The sequence below is a fragment of the Betta splendens genome, chromosome 5 (genome assembly GCF_900634795.4).
Source record: "Betta splendens chromosome 5, fBetSpl5.4, whole genome shotgun sequence".
Taxonomy (NCBI): domain Eukaryota; kingdom Metazoa; phylum Chordata; class Actinopteri; order Anabantiformes; family Osphronemidae; genus Betta; species Betta splendens.
The window spans coordinates 5,621,017-5,645,598 of record NC_040885.2 but is presented as its reverse complement, the minus strand read 5'-3'; the positions used below and the strand labels follow the sequence as shown (position 1 = coordinate 5,645,598).

The following is a 24,582-nucleotide window of genomic DNA, read 5'->3' as shown; positions in this document are numbered from 1 at the left end:
CCCTCCTGGAGGTGCGCAGGAACTGCAGCTGGCGCGACCCCCTCCTGGAGGTGCGCAGGAGCTGCAGCTGGCACGACCTCCTCCTGAAGGTGCGCAGGGGCTGCAGCTGGCGCGACCTCCTCCTGGAGGCCGGCGAGCGCTGCGGCTCCGAGGGTGACAGGAACTGGAACGGCCGCAACATGGCCGACAGGGACTGGGACAGGAACTGGAACGGCCGCAACATGGCCGACAGGGACTGGGACAGGAACTGGAACGGCCGCAACATGGCCGACAGGGACTGGGACAGGAACTGGAACGGCCGCAACATGGCCGACAGGGACTGGGACAGGAACTGGAACGGCCGCAACTTGGCCGACAGGGACTGGGACAGGAACTGGAACGGCCGCAACTTGGCCGACAGGGACTGGGACTGGAACGACCTCTACTTGGTCGACAGGAACCGGAACGGCCTCAACATGGCCGACAGGAACAGGGACGGCCTCAACATGGCCGACAGGAACAGGAACGGGAACGGCGTCCTTACCGGAACCGGCAGCGCTGCTCTCTGGCCCCTCACGGGAGCAGGCAGCGCTGCTCTCTGGCTCCTCACGGGAGCAGGCAGCGCTGCTCTCTGGCCCCTCACGGGAGCCGGCGGCGCTGCTCTCTGGCCCCTCACGGGAGCCGGCGGCGACTGAGACGGCGTCTACTCCGGAGCCGGCTTGGCTGCTTGCAACCGCCAAGCTCGACGGAGCAGACGTCGGGCCTGATCGGGTGTGCCTAGCACCCGTTCGACAGGTGGTGTCCTCTGACTGGGACAAGACCTGCGCGTGACTGGACTGAACTGGGACAGGAGCGTGACTGGACTGAACTGGGACAGAGCTCGACTGTACTGGGACAGGGCTCGACTGTACTGGGACAGGGCTCGACTGTACTGGGACAGGGCTCGACTGTACTGGGCTCGACTGGACTGGGCTCGACTGGACTGGAACCTGACCTGGGCTCGACTGGACTGGGCTCGACTGGGCTGGAACCTGGACTGGGCTCGACTGGGCTGGAACCTGGACTGGGCTCGACTGGACTGGGCTCGACTGGACTGGGCTCGACTGGACTGGGCTCGACTGGGCTGGAACCTGGACTGGGCTCGACTGGACTGGGCTCGACTGGACTGGGCTCGACTGGACTGAGACCTGGACTGGGCTCGACTGGACTGAGACCTGGACTGGGCTCGACTGGGCTGAGACCTGTACTGGGCTCGACTGGACGGGAACCTGTACTGGGCTCGACTGGACGGGAACCTGTACTGGGCTCGACTGGACGAGGACTGGGACTGGGCTCGACTGGACTGGGACTGGGCTCGACTGGACTGGGACTGGGCTCGACTGGACTGGGACTGGGCTCGACTGGGCTAGAACGTGGACTGGAGACTGAACAGCGCGCGGCTGGACTGGAGACTGAACAGCGCTCGGCTGGACTGGAGACTGAACAGCGCTCGGCTGGACTGGAGACTGAACAGCTCACGGCTGGACTGGAGACTGAACAGCTCGCGGCTGGACTGGAGACTGAACAGCTCGCGGCTGGACTGGAGACTGAACAGCTCGCGGCTGGACTGGAGACTGAACGGAACACGGCTGAGCTGGAGACCACGGAGACAGGGGACCGCACGAGTGCAGGAAATCCTCCCAGCGGAGCAAACGTGGGGCTGGGCAGGCTGGTGCAATCGTGACGGTCCGACGGGGCTGGGAGGAGGAAACCGAAACCATCGGCGGTGCGACCGGGGCTGGCGTGGCCCGAGCGGACGGCGTGGAGGCGGGTGTGGTGCGGAGCGCGCTGCCTAACTCCTCAAGCCGCGCGCACAATTGCTCATAGAGGCGGCGGACACTGGGGATCTCCAGCACGCTGTCCTCGTCCTCCAAGGACCACACCGCCACTTCCACGGCGCTGCGCTGGGTTTCCGGGTTGGGCGCCCTTCGGTAATCCTCCGCGAGGATTGCAAAATACCGACGGAGGTCGCTGCGTAGCTCGGCGCATGTGAATGAGACTCGCCGCCAAAAAAAACAAGAAACAAAAACAGTCACTGACCTGGGCGACGGCTGAGTGCTGGCTGGGTCCAAGTTTGGCCAGATCGTTCTGTCAGGGAGGGCTCGGATGAGGACCCACATGCACAGCACAGTACAAGGTTTTCTGGTGTTAAAGAATGTCGTTTATTCCGATATGCAGAGTGAAGTCCAGGCAGGGTCATACACAGGCGGTGAAGCGTGGTCCGGCAGGCAAACAAGGTCGGGCATCAAAAACCAAGGAACACGAAAACACGGCAGGAACAATGAGCTGGGGAAAACAACGAGGACACACGAACAACGATCTGGCAAGGGACTGAGGACAAAGGTGGTGGTTAAATACAAAGTGAACTAATAGCAGATGAAGTGCAGGTGTGGATAATGCGGACCGGTACTAACAGGGAACAGCTGTGATGTGACGTGGCCGGAAGTCCTTTCAACATAAAGGCAGATCTAAAACCGGGACGTGACAACTGAACAGGAAGTATTACAAAACAAAACAGGAAACAACAAGAAACAAAACCCAGATCGTGACAGTTTTGTACTGTTAATAGCAGTGATATCTTATGCTGCTAACGTTAGCCTGTACATTAGCTTTGGAGGTAGAAACTCTAATACTAATAAAATTATTCATTTCATCCTTTTGTTGGTAATATCGGCCAGTCGCGTATCGTCACAGAGATGCTTGGAAGGGACAACCGTCTTCTTTTTCCAGCCACTAACAGCTCATGAAGAAAAGAAGAGGGTTTTAGCTAAATGAAGAATCTGTGGCTTTCTAAGAACTGTCTGCTTCGAATCAAAATAAAAAGCTGCTAAACGACCTAGTAACTATGTCTTTATTCAAACACACTGTTAAATCATTTTCTGTACAGCGGGACATTCGGTCCTTATAGTATATATAATGGTCGAATGTTAGTTAGAACATCAGCGTAGGTACAGAGGAGCAGGCAAGACAGTGGTCAGACAGGCTGGGTCGAAACAGATTACTCACGGCGGCAGTACAGGTAGGACAAGGCAATCGCAGAAACAAGAGCGGGCAGTGGTCCGAACACAAGTTGAACTCATAAATCAAAATGCTGGAAAGAGGAGAAAACTCACAACAACAACAACGAGAAGGCCTACAAAATAAAACAGGAAATACACGAAACCCATGATAACCCCAGGAGCTGTAACAGACAGCAGATTTACATGGAAGGCGGGGTGGTCCCTCCTTGACCTAGGCAAGGCGAGCCTGACAGATACTGGGTTAATGACTGCGGAGATGGTAAATGGCCAAATGAATCTTTGCACCAACTTATGTGACTGGACCACAGGGGAAGGTCCTTGGTAGACAACCACACCTGGTCGCCCACATCATATGTAAACTCTGGTGTACGCTTACGGTCAGCCACCTCCTTGTATGTACACTGAGCCTGTAGCATAACACTTCTGGCCCGAAGGCAGGTGCGCCGGCAGTATTGCAGAAGGGTGTGAGCAGACAGAACGTGGCTCTCCCTCTCCAAGAATGGGAACAAGGGCGACTGGAACCCGTAGGTCCACTGGAAGGGAGTTAGCCCGGTGGTGGAACAAGGAAAGGTGTTATAGGCAAACTCGATCCAGAGAAGCTGCTGAGACCAAGTGAAGGGGTAGAAGACGCAGGTCGGTCTTTAACTGCTGGTTCGTTCTTTCCACCTGACCATTGGACTCCGGATGATATCCAGAGTCTGTGGGGAACAGGTAACAGGCATAGGAAGTTTGTGAGATGCATAGAGTGGGCAAGCAGTGACGTACTCCTTGGACTTTTTTTTTCATGCCTGGCCACCAGAATCGACCCCCTAGCGCAAATGCAGTGGTATGTACAGGAGAGGCAATAGAGCTGTACTGGCGGATGAACCTTCAATAGAAGTTGGCAAATCCTAAAAAATACTGCACATCGCATCGGCTCTGTGGCATGGGCCAGTTCTCCACCGCCTTGGTCTTAGCTGGGTCCATGTGGATCTGCCCTGGGAGATGGCGAAGTCCAAGAAGGACACAGTTTAGACATTGACTTCGCACTTCTCGGCCTTGACGAACACTTTATGCTTAAGCAGCCGCTTCAGGACCTGCCTGCTCCTCCTCTGAACGTGAAAAAAACAGAATGTCATCAAGGTAAACAAAAACGTCATTGATCATGTTTCCAATTTGGTGAAATACCTGGCTTCAGACAGTAATTCAAAGACCAGCGACTATAAAGGAAGAGGGTAGGAGTCTCTGACAGAGATTTCGGAGACACCCATCATTTTTGCGGACGAAAAAAAGAAGCCGGTGCCAGCCGGAGAGGAGGAAGGTCTAATCAGTCCCACAGCCAGGGCACTCTCCAAGTACTCCTTCATTGCCTTTCTCTCCTTGGGGGAAAACTGATGAAGCTGTCCCTTGAACAGAACTGCACCTGGTCTCAGATTAATGGCACAATCGTGACTGCGGTGAGGCAGCAATGAAGAAGTCCTCTGCTTACTGAATACGGCGCACAGGCCCCAGTAGTCAGGTGGGACTCTGTCCAAGTCCGTTGGGTCCGGTCCCACGTCTGTCGGTTTCGCCGACGAGGCCGGATCGGCCTAAAACCATGAGCTGGCACACCCAGATCCCCATTCCACAATATCACCATTCTGCCAATTAAAGCGCAGATTATTCAGTCGGAGCCAGGTATGTCCTAAAAACCACTGGGTGGTAACAGGCTGGAACAACAAGAAAGGTAATAGTCTCTGTGTGGGAATCGGGAAAAAAGAGAGTTATAACGCCAGGAGCCGTAACAGCTCTCTGGTTAGCTTCCTTATGCTGTTCAACATATTTTATCATGTTAGGCTGTGTGGTTTTTAAATGTTTAAATAAGTTGCTAGTGTTGCTGCCGTGTGGCACAACTTTACTGCAAACACTATACACAGTGCTTCTTTTTCTGTCTTTCTCCATGCTGCTGAGCTGTGCCTCTCTCACTGAGAGTCACGTCAGTGTTATTTCCTGTTTTATTTTGTAGATTTCCTGTTCTCTGTTCAGCTGCTCACTTCCGGATCATTTAGCTCACCTGTCAACAGTTAATTAATCACTCACCAGTGTATTTAGCCACCACCAGTTCCCATAGTCCCTTGCCAGATTGTTGAGTTTCTTTGCCATAGCACTCCATTCCAGCATTTCCTGTTTGATCTCTCGTGCGTTGATCCTGTCTGAATCCTGCTTGACCGTGAGTTTGCCTTGTCCTTGTCTGTACCGTCACCGAGATCTTCTGTGTACCGAACCCTGCCTGTCTACTGGACCTGAGATTGCTTGCTCCCCGTCTGTGCTTTAACACTAGAACTACTGGGTTTTCTAAATATACCCATTCCCACTAGAAGGTGGTCAAATGATCTGCTCGGCTAGCTGAGACTCTGAATCATCTGTGAACAGCTGCCTTTGTTAGGTAAAGAGGGCCATCACTGACGCACTCTAGGTGGTGGGTTGCGTGGGCTTGCTGACCCTGCTCCTGTCTGCAAGGCTGCACAGTTCCTATGAGTCTAAGAATGACATCCACTGTTACAATGTTCAACCGCTATGTGCTTGGATTTACAACGTGAAAGGACGAGTGTCATTGTTGCGGTCTCACCGAAGGAAGCAATAAGATATCATCATCAATAATACAATAAGACAGTTTTAGATCCTTCTCAAATGTGGCGAAGCTTTGTTTATTTACAAAAAAAACTAGTTCAAATATTGTTTGCACTGTAACTTCATCAAAAATTACAGAAAAGATGACAGTACACTCATCAAGTTTTAACAAATGTGCAATAAAAAATATAAACAGAAAACGCTTGAAAACGTTTTTTATATTCCGTTTATTTCGTTATTACTGCTTTCACCTGTACCACATAAAATCATTGTAGAGCTACAGCCATGTTCCTACAAAGTTAACCAGCTTTATTTCGTTATTCCCTCTTTCATGTCCGTCTGTTGAATGAAAGTGGGCGTGGCCATCCACGTCCCAGAGCGGTGACACTGGGGGAAGGGGAACGCGCATCAACACGCAGGACAAAGATCTGCGTTTCTCTGCTGCTACAGCCTCGGCTGCGTTGGGTTGTTAGTGTCCCTTTCACCTCTACCACATGAAATGTGTTCCTGCTAAGTTGATCTTGAGCTGCTATCAGAATCGTTTTTATTCCCCAGGTTTGAACAGGGCAAACATTATTTTTATTTACAAAAAAATTAAAACGTTCACATGTGATTTGCCCGCTTTGATGTAGACAAAATTCTTGAAAGCGTTTTACATTACATCCCGTTTATTTCGTTATCCCCACTTTCATATCTGTCTGATAAATAAAAGTGGGCGGGGCTATCAGTCCCGTAGCAAAGGTAAGCGCTGACTGTGGGGGCTGGGCGCATCAGCATACAGGACAAAGACCTGTGTTCCTCTGCCACAGCCTCCTCTTTCAGCCTGTTGCTTTGGGCCGTTATTCCCCCCACTTACTGGAGCCACATGTTGACAAAGTTGACCAGCCGCTTTTATGTAGACACCAAACTCTATAAAGCATTTTACTTTACATTCCGTTTATTTCGTTATTAATATACATGTAATTGCAAATGCTGCTCTGAGCTCTTTTACTTTGATGAGTTTTGTGTCTACATGAAAGCGGGCAGAACAACGTCCATGCGTGTGTCACGCTGAAAGAAACATGGCTGTAGCTCTGCAATGACTTTATGTGGTACAGGTGAAAGGGAAAATAACGAAATAAACGGAAATATAAAACAGAAACGCTTTCAAGCGTTTTCTGTTTAAATTTTTTATTGCACATTTGTTAAAACTAGATGGGTGTGTACTGTCTTTTTTCCTAATTCTTAGTGACGTTACAGTGCAAAGCGTATGGGATTTTTTTGTAAATAAAAATAATTAAATAAATGGAATATAAACGGAAACGTTTCAAGCGTTTTCTGTTTATATTTTGTAAATAAAAATAAACCCGGTGAATAAAAACGATTCTGATTCTGAAAGCAGCTGATCAACTTTGTAGGAACACATTTCATGTGGTAGAGGTGAAAGGGACACTAACAACCCAACGCAGCCGAGGCTGTAGCAGCAGAGAAACGCAGATCTTTGTCCTGCGTGTTGATGCGCGTTCCCCATCCCCCAGTGTCACCGCTCTGGGACGTGGATGGCCACGCCCACTTTCATTCACCAGACGGACATGAAAGAGGAAATAACGAAATAAACAGCTGGTTAACTTTGTAGGAACATGGCTGTAGCTCTGCAATGACTTTATGTGGTACAGGTGAAAGGAGTAATAACCAAATAAACGGAATATAAAACGGAAACGCTTTCAAGCGTTTTCTGTTCACCCAAACTAGATGGGTGTACTGTCATCTTTTCAGTAATTTTTAGCATTTGCATGTTGTTGTATATGAATAACGAAATTACGTTTGACAAAACTGTGAAGAGTTCCGTGTCTACATGAAAGCGGGCAGAACAACGTCCGTCTATGACTCACTGCCGAAAGCGGCTGGTGAAACATGGCTGTAGCTCTGCAATGACTTATTATGTGGTACTGGTGAAAGGGGAAATAACGAAATAAATGGAATGTAAAACCGAAACGCTTTCAAGCGTTTTTTTGGTTTATAATATATTTTTAATTGCACATTTGTTAAAACTAGATGGGTGAGCGGTGTACTGTCGTCTTTTCTGCAATTTTTAGTAACGTTACAGTGAAATAATGTGTGAACTTTATTTAGTTTTTTTGTAAATAAGCAAAGCAGCAAAACTGTTTTATTGTCTTGTTAATGTTTTTTATTGCTTCCTTCGGTGAGACCGCAACAATGACACTCGTCCTTTCACGTTGTAAATCCAAGCACATAGCGGTGGAACATTGTAACAGTGGATGTCACTCATAGACTCATAGGAACATGAGTAGGAACCCTGCTCTGCCTTGCAGGCAGCAGCAGGGTCAGCGAGCCCATGCGTCCCACCCCACAGAGAGCGTCGGTGATGGCCCTCTTTACGTAACAAAAGCGGCTCTTGGCAGGGTGCCAGCTGGAGCGTGGCGGACAAGTGAACACCCAGCCGTAGTTAGGGGTATATGTAAAGGTGTACGTCCCTTAGTAGTTCTAGTGTTAAGACCGAGCTCTTTGTGTATGACCTGGATCGTCTGACTCTGCTAGTAGAAATAAAGCCTGTATTTTTCCCTCAACCCGCCTTTGTGCTGTGCATGTGGGTCCGACGCCTGCCCGAGTGACACTGAGATGGTGGTCCTTCAGCAGTGCGTGACTGTCCCTGGATGCTGGCTCTGACATCGGATTGGCTGCCATAATCATGTGATACGGAAGACGATTTAAAATACGTTTGGGCTGTTTTTTACACATCCAAAACTCTCAGAAGTGAAAACCTATTGCACGTTTTTATTAGGAGTGGTATTGATCAATACTTAGGAAAGTATTGACTCCAAAGTATCGACCAACAGGTATCAGAAGTATGGATTCCACAGAGTCAATACTGCCATCCCTATCTGGATCTATCTACTCAGACGCGGAGTCCTAACAGCGCATCAATGTATTTTTACAGACAAAATTAGTCAAGTCGCAGTTCCAGCAGTGCCTTTCAAAATAAAAACCTGTTCAAACATGCCTTCAAGTTAAAAGCATAAAACTGTTACTGAATTGCTAAAGTTACTAATGTAAAGAAAAAAATCATTCCAGTTTTAATTTTACTGCTTTTGCTCTGTTCTTGGAAAGTTTGCAGCATATGTTAGGGGTTCTACATTACACTTTTATTTTGGATCAAAACCACTGTTTTATCACAAGATTTAATTATTGTTGTTTAATTCTTGTGTAGACCTTTAGCAACCACTTCTATTTCTTCTCAGCTGCCTTCAACATTGTTTTACATTCTCCAGTTACTTTCAGCAATTCTTGGAGAATTTGCCTAGCAATACAGCATTCACAGGAAATGCTTCATCCAGTTATTATCATAGCTCTTCTTTCTGTATTCGGAATGGCAAATGGCAGAAAGCCTATTTCATCTGTTTCTTTCAAAAGTTCTTACTGAATTATCTTCAGCATTACAGCATTCACAGTGTTGTAATTTGTATTCCATGTGTTCTCTACAATGAGAACATGAGCAGAGCTCAGGCCTGTGTGTATTAGTAGACAAGGCAGTCAGTGCTCTGTGTGTGTGTTACGACCGGGCGATCGGGCTACTAAAACTGGTACCCAAAAGCAGGACAAGAGGCTGAACACAGTTGAGCGGATTTAAAAGACACATGAAGATAAACAAAAAAACCCTGCAGCCACTCTGGCAGGAATCAAGTAGCATATAATGGTTGCTTGTAGAACAGGACAAATGTAAATAGGGAATAAATAATATAGGAATAACCGCACGCTCCTCTAATGGCGGTATGGGACTAACCCAAAACACCGCTTTAACGGCGGGACCAATGTAAACATAAAACGCTGCTTAACGGGCCCTGTGAAAGTCCCTAATTAAGTCTTTGTCCAATATGAGCCGGAACGCCACCCAGCTCCGTTCCTCTGGACCATATCCCTCCCAATCCACCAGATAGGAGAGACCCCGACCTCGACGACGGGAACGAAGGATTGGCTAACCGTGTAAGCCGGGGCACCATCTATCATGCGGGGGGGGGGGGGGCGGGCCGGACGGCGGCTCCCCTTCGTCTTCCAAAACAGGCTTCAGCTGGGAAACGTGGAACACCGGGTGCACCCTCATTGAAGCAGGTAAGCCGAGCCGGACTGCCACTGGGTTGATGACCCGGGTGATCGGGAACGCACCCACAAATCGTGGGGACAATTTACGATTCATGTCCTTCAACCTGAGATTCCGTGTGGAAAGCCAGACCTTGTGTCCCACCTCGTACTCAGGACCCGGTACTCTCCGCCGGTTGGCATTGCGTTCTGCCCGCTGCTGGCCCCGAAGGAGGAACGACTGTACCCGCTGCCAAGTACGATGACATCTGGAGATTAGTCCCCGTACTGAGGGTACCGATGCCGCTTCCTGTTGAGTCGCGAACAACGGAGGTTGGTATTCGTATGCCGCCTCGAATGGCGAGCACCCCAAAGCGAAGGACGGCAGGGAGTTGTGGGCGTACTCCACCCAAGGAAGGTGCTGGACCCACGTGGATGGATCCGACGACGCCATGCACCGCAGCATGGACTCCACCTCCTGGTTAAGCCGCTCCGTCTGGCCATTGGGCTGGGGGTGGAACCCTGAGGACAGAGACACAGTACAGCCAAACCCCGCACAAAACTCTGCCCAGACTGCCGACACAAACTGTGGACCCCGGTCAGAGAGGATGTCCTCAGGGAAGCCATGAAGTCTAAATACATGATTAACCAGTAGCCCGGCGGTCTCTTTAGCAGACGGCAATTTTGGTAAGGGAACGACGTGGATTAACTTAGAGATCCGATCTACTATCGTCAGGATGGTGGTCATGCCTCCTGACGTAGGCAAACCCGTAACAAAGTGTGAGACCAGGACCGTGACAGCACAGGTAGCGACCGCAACAGCCCCGCCGGCGGCCTATGGGGAGTCTTGTTCCTTGCACACACCGTGCAGGCCTTTACGTACCGCTCTACCTCCCTCCGCATGGACGGCCACCAATAACGTTGGGAAATAAGAGCGAGAGTCCGTGAGATTCCCGGGTGACACGCCAGCTTAGTGTTATGCCCCCAAAGAAATACCTGTCTACGTAGACAAGCTGGTACGAATAAACAGTTGTCCGGTACCCCGTCCGGAACAGGGAGAGAGTGATGAAACGTCCTAACCCTCTCTTCTAAGTCCCACCGCAGGGCTCCCAGGAGTGTCCGAGGGAGAATGGTGTCCGCCCCACGGTCTACTTCTGTCTCAAACTCCTCCTCAAACTGCCGGGAGAGGGCGTCGGGCTTCACATTCTGAGCCCAGCCAGTGACGCCACTCCTCTAACGCCATCTTGACGGCTAAAAGTTCCCAGTTGCCAACATCATAATTCCTCTTGGTCGGTGAGAGGCGCAGAGAGAAGAAGGCACAAGGATGAACCTTCCCATCACCCCTCTGTCGCTGTGACAGTACGGCCCCCACTCCGGTACAGGATGCGTCCACCTCTACAATGAACTGTAGGTGGGGGTCGGGCAACCGCAAGATGGGGGCCGAAGAGAACAGTGATCGTAACTGCTGGAAAGCTGCCCTCACTTCCTCAGTCCAGAGAAAACGAGTCTTGGTGGACGTGAGCCCGTGTAAGGGGGCAGCCACCTTACTAAAACCTCGAATGAACCATCTATAGAAGTTAGGAAAGCCTAGAAATCGTTGCAGCTGCTTACGGTCCCTGGGTTCTGGCCACTCTGCGACAGCCGTCACCTTAGCGGGGTCCATTGCCAGGTGACCGGGCTGAAGGAGGAACCCGAGAAACGAAGTCTTAACCGTATGGAACTCGCACTTCTCTGTCTTAATAAACAGTCGGTTCTCTAACAGTCTTTGTAGTACCTCCCGCACATGGGATACGTGTTCTCTCATATCCCTCGAAAAAAACAGGATGTCGTCAAGGTAAACAAACACGAACATGTTGACCATATCCCGCAATACATCATTAACCATTCCCTGGAATACTGCGGGGGCGTTAGTGAGGCCAAAAGGCATGACTAGATACTCATAATGGCCTGTGGGAGTGTTAAAAGTAGTCTTCCATTCATCACCCTCTCGGATGCGCACCAAGTGGTATGCATTTCGTAGGTCCAACTTTGTAAATATAGTAGCCCCCTGCAGCAGTTCAAAGGCCGAGGACATTAAGGGTAACAGGTATTTGTTCCGCACCGTCACACTGTTCAAACCCCTATAGTCTATGCACGGTCTCAACCCTCCGTCCTTCATTGGGATAAAGAAGAACCCTGCTCCGACTGGTGAGGAGGAAGGACGTATGATACCAGCCTTCAGGGACTCTGCAATGTAATTCTCCATAGCCTCCCTCTCCGGTTGCGACAACGGGAAAATCCGACCGCTGGGTGGTGATGCCCCGGAGAGAAGATCGATCGCGCAGTCGTACGGACGATGGGGGGGTCGTGACGTGGCCTTGGACTTGCTGAACACCTCACGCAGATCGTGGTACACCGTAGGTACCTGGTTCAAGTCCACATCGTCGATCACTACCGCCGGGGATTCAGCCACCCTCCCTCCTGCTCCGCGCAGGCAATTCTGCAGGCAATAGGGGCTCCATTCCAGGATGGTCATATCGACCCAACTTAACCGTGGGTCGTGCAGTCGCAACCATGGCAGGCCTAGCAACACAGGGACATCTGAGCAGACATACAGGTTAAACACTAACTTCTCTCTGTGATTGCCCGAGATCAGTAGTTCCATCGCCTCGGTGTGGTGCGTGACCCGATGTAGTTATTTGTTTGTCCAGGGCATTTACCGTCAGCGGTCCCTCTAAAGCCACACAACTTAACCCCAGTTCCTGAGCAAAAGTCTTGTCCATAAAATTACCTTGCGATCCGGAGTTGATGAAGACCAATACCGGCCGCATAGCACCCGCCGCCACCACCGTGGCCTCCAACACTGGTTGGTTTAGTGAGAGGATGGTGGATCTACGACTCACCGGTGTCTCCGGTGCGAGGCCGTTGAGCGGCTGCTAGCGTACGTTGTCCTCCTGATGACGCGCTAAACACATGATGCGGTGAGTCGACCCTATGATGCGCTCCTGGGCCCGACCCTCTCCCGGGTGACGACGCTCTCTGAACCGCTCGTTCGGTCTCTCTTGAAGCGAGTCTCTGAGATTACGTGAACTGATTGAACTGGTGACTGATCTGGGTCAAAGGCAATTTACGTCCTACTAGTGCATTCTTGGTGCACTCGGACAACCCCTCATAAAACTCATTGACTTGGACCTCCCCCGCGCAATTCAGTTTCGCTGCCAGAGTCCGGAACTCCAAGATATAACTGTAACCACTCTTCGTACTGACGCTGGGTTGAACATCAGCTTATCTCATGCCAAACAGCTTTAACAGTGTTCTGTAGCGTGAGGATAAACACCAGCCAGAGATAAGCCACTAATGGAACAGTGACACACAGTAAATGGTACAACTCATCAAGTTGTGTTATACTTTCTTAGGTAGGTTGTTTCAGGTCATACATATCTGTTCATCACCTGGATTACGTTCATGCAATGGGTTTTGTTTATCTTACAAACTGAAAAAAAATAAATGATACTACACAATACAGAACCTATAATAAAGTGAATGAAGTGGATTCACAGGTCAACAATAAAATTCCTGTGTTCATGGTGGGCACAGTGCAGTGAGAGGTCACATGGTGTCTGGTCTGGGAGCTGTAAGGTCAACCTTACAAGTGCTTTGAACCAGAAGTGAGAGGTTCAAAGAATCTGCAGCGTGTTACAATCTGCCTCGCACAAGTTGAACTGCAGGGTTTTTTCTGTAACATATTTTTGATAGAACATGCATTGTCTGTGTTTCATGCTATCAACAAACAGTCTGTTCGTTTTTTCACATTGTTTAACTGAATTTAGTAACATCACACCTTTTATAAATATCAGGCTGACAGAAATTGCCGCACTGCTAAACGAGAGTACAAACACACAAATTCATACCAGTACTACAAATACAAACACAGATTTATTCATCCACTTACAGTCCACGTAGACTTTATACAGTTCTACTGTACATCTGCACAGCGTGACAGATTCATTACAAGAATGACACAAAGAATGAAACACTTTAACTGGGAATCAAAGATTCTTTAATAGCTTTTGCTGGTGTGTGACAATCCTGTCAACACCAGAGGCTGAGGAGGAGGAGAACAGTGGAGAGGAGGAGGCTTGTGTTATGGCGAGTGGCCATTGGCCGTTGTCATAGCAACGAGGGAGGGCTTTAGCTAGCGACTGGTGGGGGGGAGTCACAGGCTGATTATAAAACCCTAGTGAGCAGAGGGTTTCTTCTCTCCTGAGCTGTCTCCTCTGTATCTGTCTCTTTATTTCATCCTCCGTGTTTGGCCAGGCAGCTCACAGAGTTCTGTGTGGAGGACAGAGCTGTCAGAGCCGAGCCGTCTGTCCGTCAGCGCACACAGCTGTCTGCATCCTGTGGATTGTATCTCCAGTGAGTGACACCTCGAAAGGAAGGCGAGAGACCTGAGCAGAGACGCAGCAGGCTTCCTCCTTCATCCCTCCTGTGTGTGGATGACCTCTGCTCCTCTGTAAGTAGCTCTCACAAGCTATTCGTTTTTTTTCTCAGACATATTGTATGAAGTGGGTTTATAACATCATCAGAATTGTTTATGTAACAAACGCAACAGTTTTTAATATACAGTAAGGCTTCATTACTCAAACATGTTTCAATAGCTTTGTCGTCCCATTGAATCTGAATCTCCCTGAACTCAAAGGTTGCTCAGTGTCCACCGCTTTAAGAAGAGCCACTCACATATATACAAACCCATCTACACACCACTGTTTATCTACAGCACAAGGAGCCACAGGTATAATTGACTATTTGGTGTGCGTGTGTGCGTGTGTGCGTGTTTGTGTGTGTGTGTGTGTGCGTGTGCGTGTGCGTGTGCGTGCGTGCGTGTGCGTGTGCGTGTGCGTGTGCGTGTGCGTGTGCGTGTGCGTGTGCGTGTGTGTGTGTGTGTGTGTGTGTGTGTGTGTGTGTGTGTGTGTGCGCGCGCACATGTTCCGTTTTCAATGTCATTGTCATGCACATTGTGACTCATGGAGCCTTACTGTACTGTACCATCACTAAGTTGGTTCTGCTTCACTGACACAGAGGGGTCTGAATAACTGTCAGATAACTCATTGTGTTTCAATGTTAAACAGGTTCAGCTTCACTATCATTAAGTCAATGTTACTGTATGTTCAACAGGCGGCTATAGATCAGATCTGCACTATGTCGGGGACAGATCAGACATATTATGTTTTAAATCTCTTTCAGTGGTAAAACTTCACACCAGGTTACTACAGAGCAAAACTTGTGAAGTGCATCATCACAGTACAGCTAAAAAGAAAATCATGCTTTTGTCCACCAGACAAACAAACCCTTTCATTCCTGGTCACAGCTCTTTTAGAATGAGTTCTCTTTTATGATTAGAATTAGCAGAACTAATGCATATTTCATTTTAAGATATAGCCCTTTGTTTCTGCAAGTTGAAGCATGAGCAGTGGTTTTGCTGCTGTGGCTAAGGCACGATGCTGATATTTACATAAGCAGCTTATAATTAAGTTCCTGATTCATCACAGCCACGACAATGTGAACATAGACCCTGCTGCATCCAACAAAAGGCATTAACCACCACTCACACAATAACATCTGGTCAAATTCACAATGGAAGGAGCTCGGCAGTGTCTCCATTACTGTGGTGGAGCCACCTCTACCAACTTTAGCCACTGTGTCCTGGCTCTAACAGCTTCAGTTTAAAGACATTAAACAAGACCGTTTGTCCAAATGTGAGCCTGTAATTCAGGTTACTCTCATTTATCAGCGTTTGCTCCTCCAGGAGGCAGTGAATCGGTTGGTGTTGTCTGTTCTTCTTGTTCCTGTCACCGTCACCGTGGCATTAGGCCTGTTGGTACATAGTTATACGCTGTGTGTCATCCTGTGCTTGTGTGCTCCTTGCTTCATTCCGCTTCCCTTGACCTCTAGCTTTAATTCATAGTTTAGTCCATTGGTTAATCAGTTCTTGTTGGATGTAGTTGTTAGATCATGCATCTGCAGCAAATTGTGTTGTCAGAGGTTCTCATCTAGTTTACTGCTCGGCAGTGATGAGGGTGTTTTTGTCCCTTGTGTTTGAATTGTTAGATCCTGATTTCACAGTGTCGCCTGTAAATTTAGTTTTTATTGTTTGTGTTAATAAAACATTTCATTACTGTGTCCTGAGCTTGTTTGTGGGTTGCAGTATTATAAAATGTCTGCTGTAATGACTATTTTACAGATGGTTCACCCCTTATCCAAGACCCACTTGTGTGAGTGGTATCTTGGTCCACCTCCTGTTGTGTGGAGTGCTGGCTGCTCTAGTTTACTAAAGAAGACATCTGGCTGCTCGGCTTCAAGGTGTTTTCCTTTTTGTTGCCATTTTTACATGCACAAGTGGTATGAGAGCCCACCGTGTGGCCAGCGTGCTCCTGTGTTCTGTACCCCTTCAAATACATGCTGATCATCTTATTCACTCAGTGTAAATGTGTACTGTATATGCAGTTTGTAATAGTGCAACACCTCTTTGTTTAGTGAACTGCTGCTCAGTGGCCAGTGAAAGCACAAATATGTGGCGTAATGAAGATGATGCTAAAATACGTCCTTCCTGCCTGATCCACCTCCTGTATGTGCTGCAACTAGCCACAGGCAGTTTGCCTTGTTACGATACGTCTGAGAGACAAACATGGACCAGGAGCTGCGCTCACCAAGAGGGGAGAAAACAGGCCGCTGAGGCCTACTGTATGGACAAGACTAGTGTGGAGGACTCAAATGCAACGACCCAGGGACTAAACTCATTAATACTTATAGTTTAATGATAACTAAATAAACACAAGCAGGTGCAGTAAATAAACTCAAGGCACTGCTACAAGCAGGATAAGATATGGGAACTAATACACACATGAACTAAAAATCACTGCCATGCAGCAGCAACTCAAACCAGGAACATGTATCCAACACAAGGACAACACATGGACTAGACAAACCTTGACCTAGACAGGACAGGAACACAACGCTGGAACAAGAGGCAAACATCCACATAACATCAACAACAAACCAAGAAAGGACACACTCAGCTTAACCTTAAGTACTAAAGACACAACAACCACACTAATTACCAGAAAGGAAACAACCAGGAGTTGACATCAAACACACAGGACTAAAAACCAAAGCGCCCCCCGCAGGCCGGAGGAGCCAACCGTAACATGCCTGGTTCCATTTCTTCTTTACTACCAGAAATTGTATATGCATATTATAATATAAGTTTGCATCTAGTGCTCAAACAAGAGTTGCAGCAACACTGGAGAAGTAAATCAAAAATATATGAGCAGTGAGTATTTGTGATTAATACTAAACACTTAATACTGAACACAATAAGCTGAGCAATAACGCTTGACCACATAAAGGGTGACAACCTCTTTAACTTTCAGATCAGTGAGACTTGATGTGCACCAAAGGCGTCTTCAACGCTAAAATATGGCTGAAATATTGTCATTTGTTTTTGTGATGTTGATGTACCGTTTAAACGATGTTTAACATTGACTGCGTTAATTTTGCCCCATCAACGTTAATTCACCTTTCAAAATCAAAACATAATTCAATGATCATTTAACCATAATTATGGCATTGATTCAACTGTGATTCAGTGTTAAATTGCCTGCTGAGAAAATTACCACCCCGTGCTTGGTTACATGTGTTTTCAGGGATCAGTGTACAAACACTGTCTGGGCAGACACTGGTTGCTGACTGGTTCAGCATCCCGACGTGTGGGAGCAGGAGGGAGGCCACTGTTCACTTATAATTGCAGTGCTCAGCACTGTGTTTGGGCACTTTGCTTAACGGCACACCTCATTCATTCAAACTGTGAGTCCAGGGCTGCAGCTGGGTCGTCTCATTAGATTGTGGCTCTAACGCTGACACAAGCAGAACCCCCCAGGAAATATTTTATGAGTTGCATGAGAGGTGGCGAGCGCACGTTTGAGTCAGAGCTGCTCCTGACTGACGCGTGACCAAACCCCAAAGGGTAAAGTCCCAACAAGCACATGAAGGAGTAACAAACATAATGTGATATGAAGCAATGTGACATCTGAGCCTGAATTAATATTTCTGACAGTAAAACAAATTTCAATGCTCTCGTTATGTCTTTCCAATTTAATTATGTAGGGTCAAACGTAAGAAGTAAAATGTGCTCGTATTGTAGCTCACAGCCCAGATTCAACTACCAACTACAATTAGTGTCCTCTGCCTCTCAGCAGTTAAATTATCAGTAGAGACTTTCAGAATTCAGTAGCTTCATATTTGATATTGAATGGTCAGTGTGCGTGCTATCAACTACATACTGTGCATGTACTGCATTTGTGGGTGCAGCTGCTTTGCAGCTGGATTGAGAACAGGACATTATTCTGGAATTGGACTTGAGTGTTTCAGGCTCATGTTCATAACTAAGGGAAGAGTGAGCTTGAGGTCAGGGGTCACATTGGTTTGACTTCAGCATCGCTGCCTTAGTGAAGCACAAAGGTCCAGAACGTTTAGGACTTTGAAGACTGATGGTGACTGAGGCAGCACACATCACCAGCACAACAAAAAAAAAGATTATTTTTCATATTGAATTGTAGTGCTAGCTTTTAATATCCTTCAGGCATCTGTCTGGCTTGCAGCAGATATTAGAATGATCATTTCAGTTGAGAGATTGTCTTTTTATTTGTGAAGTGAAAACATACAAGTACAGTATGCATGGTTATACTGGTCTTATGATATAATAACATGGCTACTTACTGGCTACTCACAAAATATTTGCAACATCGAAGAATTAGTGGAGCAGGATATGCTGGTGAGTTCACCAGCCTTTGTGGCCGACAGATGTGAGGAGTGCCTTCTTATACCTGCTGTCCAAGAAACTCTTGCTGGCATCAAACAAATGAACCTGTTAATATGGAAAATTATAAATCTGAAAACAAGCATCAGGGCATGAGACCCCTGCTGCACAATCCATGATGGCCTGTGACACAATAGGCCTTTCTGATGTTATTATCCCCCCCCCCCCAGCTCCTGAACACAGTGGCCTACTGTTAACATGGAGACAGGGCATGACACACAGGAAAATCAGACTGCACCGTTAACGTCCCTGCTAGTGACACCTTCATTAATAGGAATTGTCCTGAGTCGTCAGAGGAGAAGTCTGAGCAGTGAAGGACAGTGATAAGATAAAGAAAGACGCAGTTATGCAAGTCGGGGGGGGGGTCTATTGCCAGATAACAGAGCACATACAGCAGTGATTTCTGACTCCAGCTATGAAATGGGGGGAAATAAACGCTCAAGAAGACAAAGACATGACATTATTTAAGGTGGCTACAGAGACGGGGAAGCAAGACATGATCACTTGCAGTACAAACCTGCCACACATGTTACACACAAAGCTTAACACAAGCTCTAATGAGATGTACAGTAGGCAGACAGGCAACGGAGCACACAGATATGATGTTTAGACAGATGTGTGTGCAGATGTTCTCCTACTCACAACAAACTCACTAGAGGTAAAGTAAGACCAGTTATAATTCAGGCTAGTTCATTCCGTCTGACCGAGCAGTGGAGCTTAACAGCTGGCTCTGAGCTTTGTTCTGGTAAAAAAATGGAGCCTGGCTGACAGAGAAGATCGCATCACGTCTCTGTCTAACTTCCACCCTGTGCTTGTGTAGATTAAGGGAATAAAACTTTCAGTAAGTGATCATGTTTTGACTCTTTAGTACTGTTGTGAAGCACAAACACTGAGGTCCCTGATCTGATGCGTGCTGTGTCTGCATGATGACATGATCATGTTTATTGCATAGAACCGCTTTGTGAAGCGTCCGTGGAGCAGTTTGACCTTGTAACGGATCTGTGGCATCGTGTTTAGAAGAGTGGGCTGTTCCTTATTTCCTCATTTGATCTTTCACATGTTCATCAGACATTAATGAAAAGGATTTTTTTATTAAGATTGAAGCCAAAAGTTCATGAAGTTTAGAGCAATCGTTCAATCACGGGTTAGAAGAACTGGCCAAATTGTACTTCACAATGAGGAAGATCTTCCATGTTATTGTACTGTACAAAGCAGAACACAGTGCCCCCTGTTATTTTGTTTCAGCTCTGCATCTCTGTGTCTGTGGCAGCGTTCATTGTTATGTATCACACCTGTGTCTGTGCGTTTCACTCTGAGCCGGTTTCTTGTAGTGACGTCGTCATGTTACTTTTAAAGGTTTGTAGAGCCCGGTGTTCGTCTCGTATTCTTTGTTCCTCACTCGTGGGTTAATTAGTTAATCAGTCTGCCTAGTTTGCACAGCTTTAATAATAGCCCAGTCTGGGTTCCTGTTAGTTATGGTTCATCTGAGGCCTGTAGCCTCCAGCAGCTCATGGTGAGTGTTGTCAGCGTGAGTGTAAGTAGGACACATCAGCAAGGTGTTTGATCCTGTAGTGGAGCCTATTACGCAGCCTTTTCTTCACAGTGATAGACGGAACCTTCACCGGGCCTACTGTAGAACCACCCAGCCTGGTTTATGTGACTGAAATGTCAGTTCACATGGGGTGCCGGTGTCAGGAGCAGCCTGGCTTCTGCTGGAAGCTGTAAAACATCCGTCTGAAGGCTGTTTTTAATGGGACTGTGAGAATGAGACCTCCAGACTCTGCTGACGTTCCTGTCTTACCTCTACAAGTCCTGCATGTCTGGTTCTCTTTGCCTCTTCTCCTCCCTCTGGCAGAGATCACAGCTTGTGTTGGCAGCTTGTCTGGCTGTCAGGAGCAGAGAGATGCTATGCCAGGCTTCAGTGGACAAACACAGCAGTGGGATGTTAGTGGGTTAGTGCTTCGTCCTGCTACTGTGCCAGCTCTGCTTTCACCAGCATCTCAGGGTCATTCATTTGTTCAATTTCAACAAAGTGGTCACAGGAAATAAAAGTTGATGTGGACTCAGCAGTGACTTCCCTGGGGTTTTGTGTCATCGTGTGTGCATCTGAGTGAACTCACAGTTATGTAGCTGTGTCTCCTGGATGCTTCACACTGTATGCAGATGGATTTTTGAATGTGTGTCATATTTTCTAATGTGGTCAGTGACCTGGAGAGAACAATGAAGCCCTTTTAAACATACTCCCATCAGCTGCAGAACACATGAAGGGATGTTTGTACATTGATTTAGCTGGAGTCGACATATGGTTTCTACTGAATCAAGCATGTTACTCCTCAACCCCCCGGGGGCAGCAATTACTGAGATGCTCCAGTGGGTTTGGTCACAGGCCAAAACATGATTTACATTATTTTGGTTGCATGGAACAGAAGATACTTTTACCTATTATGACTGTACAACACTCAGAACAACACAACCTGGGTTAAATCCATGCCAGTAAAAGGTTATTTAATTTACTGAATATAGGACATAGTTCTGTCTAATGCAGGGAGATAAAAATAACAACTATAGTGTCAAGGTTTCAGTATTGTTTCTGGTGGTGTACCACTGGGCTTTCTAGATTTATTCAACACATTTATTGAGAAACTGTTTTATTAGAGGACGAGGACAAGATCAGATTATCTAGCACACTGGGCAGGACCCCAGGTGCCGTCTGGGCTAAGATGCCCCTGAGACAATCCAACATATGACAGCAGAGACACAGATGATAGTAGAGCTGGGCTGAGTAGGCTGAAGATGACATTAGGAAGGCTGGAACAGAGGTAAGATCCTGGTAGAATAGAGCTGAGGAGACTGCTTCCAAGAAAATCATCATTTACTGTACAACAAAGGAGTGTTAGAATTTACGGCATGTGGTTCAGCACATTTGATCACACATGATCCAGCCTCCACCTGGAGCTGCGGTTCAGTCCTTCCTCTTCAGGAGCGCGTGTCATTGGCCAGTGAGTGAGGTGCTGGGTGTAAATGGCAAATAAAGCTGTAATAACTAGAGTAGCTGCTTAGAGCCTGTCACCTGCGTGTTTGCTAGTTGGCCCTGGAAGAAGCCTGTACGTCACCACAGGGCACACAGTCCTTGCATAAGACATTTCCTCTCACTGACCTGGTTTCTGGTGTGCATGCAAATTCCTCCCTGCCATATACGAGTGGCTGTGCAGCCCCAAGTCCAGGGGCCCGTTTCATAGTGCTATGGGTCTGGCCTCATGCACATCGTTACCCCATGGCCATGAATACAGAGACCAGGGCATCTGGGATTAGTTTAGTCAAGTTCCTTTCAAACTGGAAGTTTCTTTTAGCCACTCTGCACAAATTCGGCATTGGGGAAACATTCATAGACTGGATCCAAATATTATACAACTCAGCAAACGCTGCAGTCAGAACAAACAACCAGATCTCACCAAGGTTTAATCTGCATAGAGGGACAAGACAGGGCTGCCCACTGTCCCCATCACTATTTGCAATATTTATTGAACCTCTAGCCGCAGCAATAAGACAGCATGAAGGAATTACTGGAATATCGACCAAATCAGTAAATCATAAAATAAGTTTATATGCTGACGATGTGTTACTGTTTCTCCTTGAGCCACAGACGTCTCTTCCTACAACTATCAGCCTCATAGATGAATTCGCAGGACTTTCAGAGTACTCTATTAACTGGACCAAATCTATAGTGCTACCACTTAACCTTAAGGTGACTAACATCTCCTCTACCACACTCCATTCAGGAAACATTAAATACTTGGGCATTGAATTGTCGTCTAGGCTATCAGAGCTTATTGATCTAAACTACAATCCATTATTAAAACAAATAGAAGCCAACCTCAAAAGATGGCAGTCCTTACCCATTTCACTTATGGGAAGAATTGCCACCATAAAAATGATGATCCTGCCAAAAATTAATTACATATTTTCAATGATTCCAACTCAGCCAGCCCAGGCGTGGTTTAAGACATTAGACTCCTACATCTCACAGTTTTTGTGGAAAACCAAGCCACCACGAATTAGTTTAAAAACTCTTCAAAAATCCAGACGCTGCGGCGGCCTAGAACTACCTAACTTCCACCACTATTTTCTTGCCAATAGACTGAACCATGTCCACAAATGGATAAAACCCATGCCAGCAGACTCCTCCTGGATAGACATTGAACAAACATTTTGTGGAAATATTAAAGTTGCAGATCTGCCCTTTATCAGCACCAAAATCAAACATCATAGTTGTTACCAGAACATTAGCATAAAAGCATCTCTGCAAGCCTGGTGGGAGTTTCTTAAAATTAATGGGTCTTCGCTTACTCTTTGCCAAAACACACCTCTCTGGAACAATCCAGACATCATACAAAACAAAAAGGCAATACACTTTCCAACTTGGCATATCAAAGGGATAACACATCTGAAACATGTTTTCACAAGAGACAAGTTTACCTCTTTTGAAGAACTAGTGTCTCACTATGAAATCACTAGTGCCAATTTCTTAGAATACCAACAACTAAAGTCAATACTTAATGCAAAAAGTAAGAATACTGCCATCCACATGCAACCACCACCAGTAATAGAGCGACTTATTGATATATCAGGGAAAAGGACAGTATCCAAAATCTATATCTTAATTTCCAATGTAGACCAGACAGTGAGCCTTCCGATCTCTAAATGGGAAGCTGATCTCAATATCACCACTAATTACACGTTCTGGAATAACATATGTTCTAATTTATTCAAAATGACAAAAAATACAAATTTACAACTAATACAATACAAAATTCTTCATAGAACTCACTATACAGGACAAAGGATGTTCCAAATGGGTCTCACAAACTCAAATATTTGCCCTCACTGTACAGATAACACAGCAGATAGATTCCTACATGCATTCTGGTCATGCTCACCTGTGCAGCAATTTTGGCAAAGAGTATGTGAACACCTGTCAACCAAGTTAAGCTGTCCAATCCCAGCAGCCCCTGCACTTTGTCTTCTAGGAGATCTAAGTGGGCTTGATCTAGAGACAAACTCATCACACACACTTCTTTCTGCCCTCTGTGTCGCAAAGAAAATCATCCTCATGAACTGGAAAACTAAAAAAAAATTAAGCATTACTCAATACCTGAACGGCTTGTTAGATTATACCACCTTAGACACATTGTCTGCTTCATCAAATCAATGACCAAAACTATACTCTGATTGATTCCATTTCCAGGTAAGGATGCGTGGGGCTCGGGTGCTGCGTCATGTCTGGCACAGTGGTGGGGGGGTGACTGGTGGTTGGTGGTGCCTGCCTGCCTAAGGAACCGGGACGGGTTGGTGGACTCAGGGCTGGCCGCATGGGTCCCCTGCGGTGGGGGTGTGGTGGCTGCTGGGACCGGCGGCCCTGTGCCGGGGTGGGACCATTTTGAGGGTTGGCGTGTGCCTGTCTCCGGGGAGCCGGAGGCGGGCCTCCCTGCCGGTGTGCGGGGGCGGACCTGGGGGTGGAGACCTGGGTAACCTGCGTCCGGGGGACTCCCTCTGGGGGTGCCTGCCTGTGCCCGGAGGGGTGTCTCTCCCCTGGGGCGCTGCCCCTGCTCGGGTGGGGCGCTGCCTGCCCTAGCGGTCCGACGCCCTCTGGTAACTGCTCGGGCCTGTTGCAGGGGGGGTTGGCGGACTACTCAGGCTAGAACCTTCATTGGGCCCTGGGCGGAGGCTGGCCCTCAATGCACAACCGCAGAGTATGTGTGTGGGTTTGAGTGTCACACTACACGGGGCGAGCATGGGCATACTTGAGCGAGAGAATGGGTAAGTGTGAAAGAAGGGTGAGGATGGCTCTGGCTGTGCTGCGTGTGGCGCCTGGGCAGTAGTACTGCGGTCCCTGGGTCTCGGCTGTCCCTTCCTGGCTGGGGGTTGTGGGGGGTGGTGGGATAGGTAGCAGAGCCAGTCGGGAACCTGGCTCTGCGGACCCTGGTGCTCTGCTTCCCAACTACATTTCTCCGCATTCATCCACTTAGG

General features: G+C 47.6%; 1 protein-coding gene across 2 annotated transcripts in view; it reads left to right on the top strand.

The window, feature by feature from the left end:
- The first annotated feature begins 13,907 nt into the window (after nt 1–13,907).
- cdk18 (cyclin dependent kinase 18) overlaps nt 13,908–24,582 on the top strand; it is a 34,621-nt gene continuing 23,946 nt past the window's right edge. Inside the window, exon 1 of one of the 2 annotated variants that reach the window (XM_055508849.1) lies at nt 13,908–14,193. The gene's annotated coding sequence lies outside the window, so the exon portion shown is untranslated. The remainder of the gene's footprint in view (nt 14,194–24,582) is intronic. The other variant, XM_029151049.3, reaches the window with a different exon arrangement.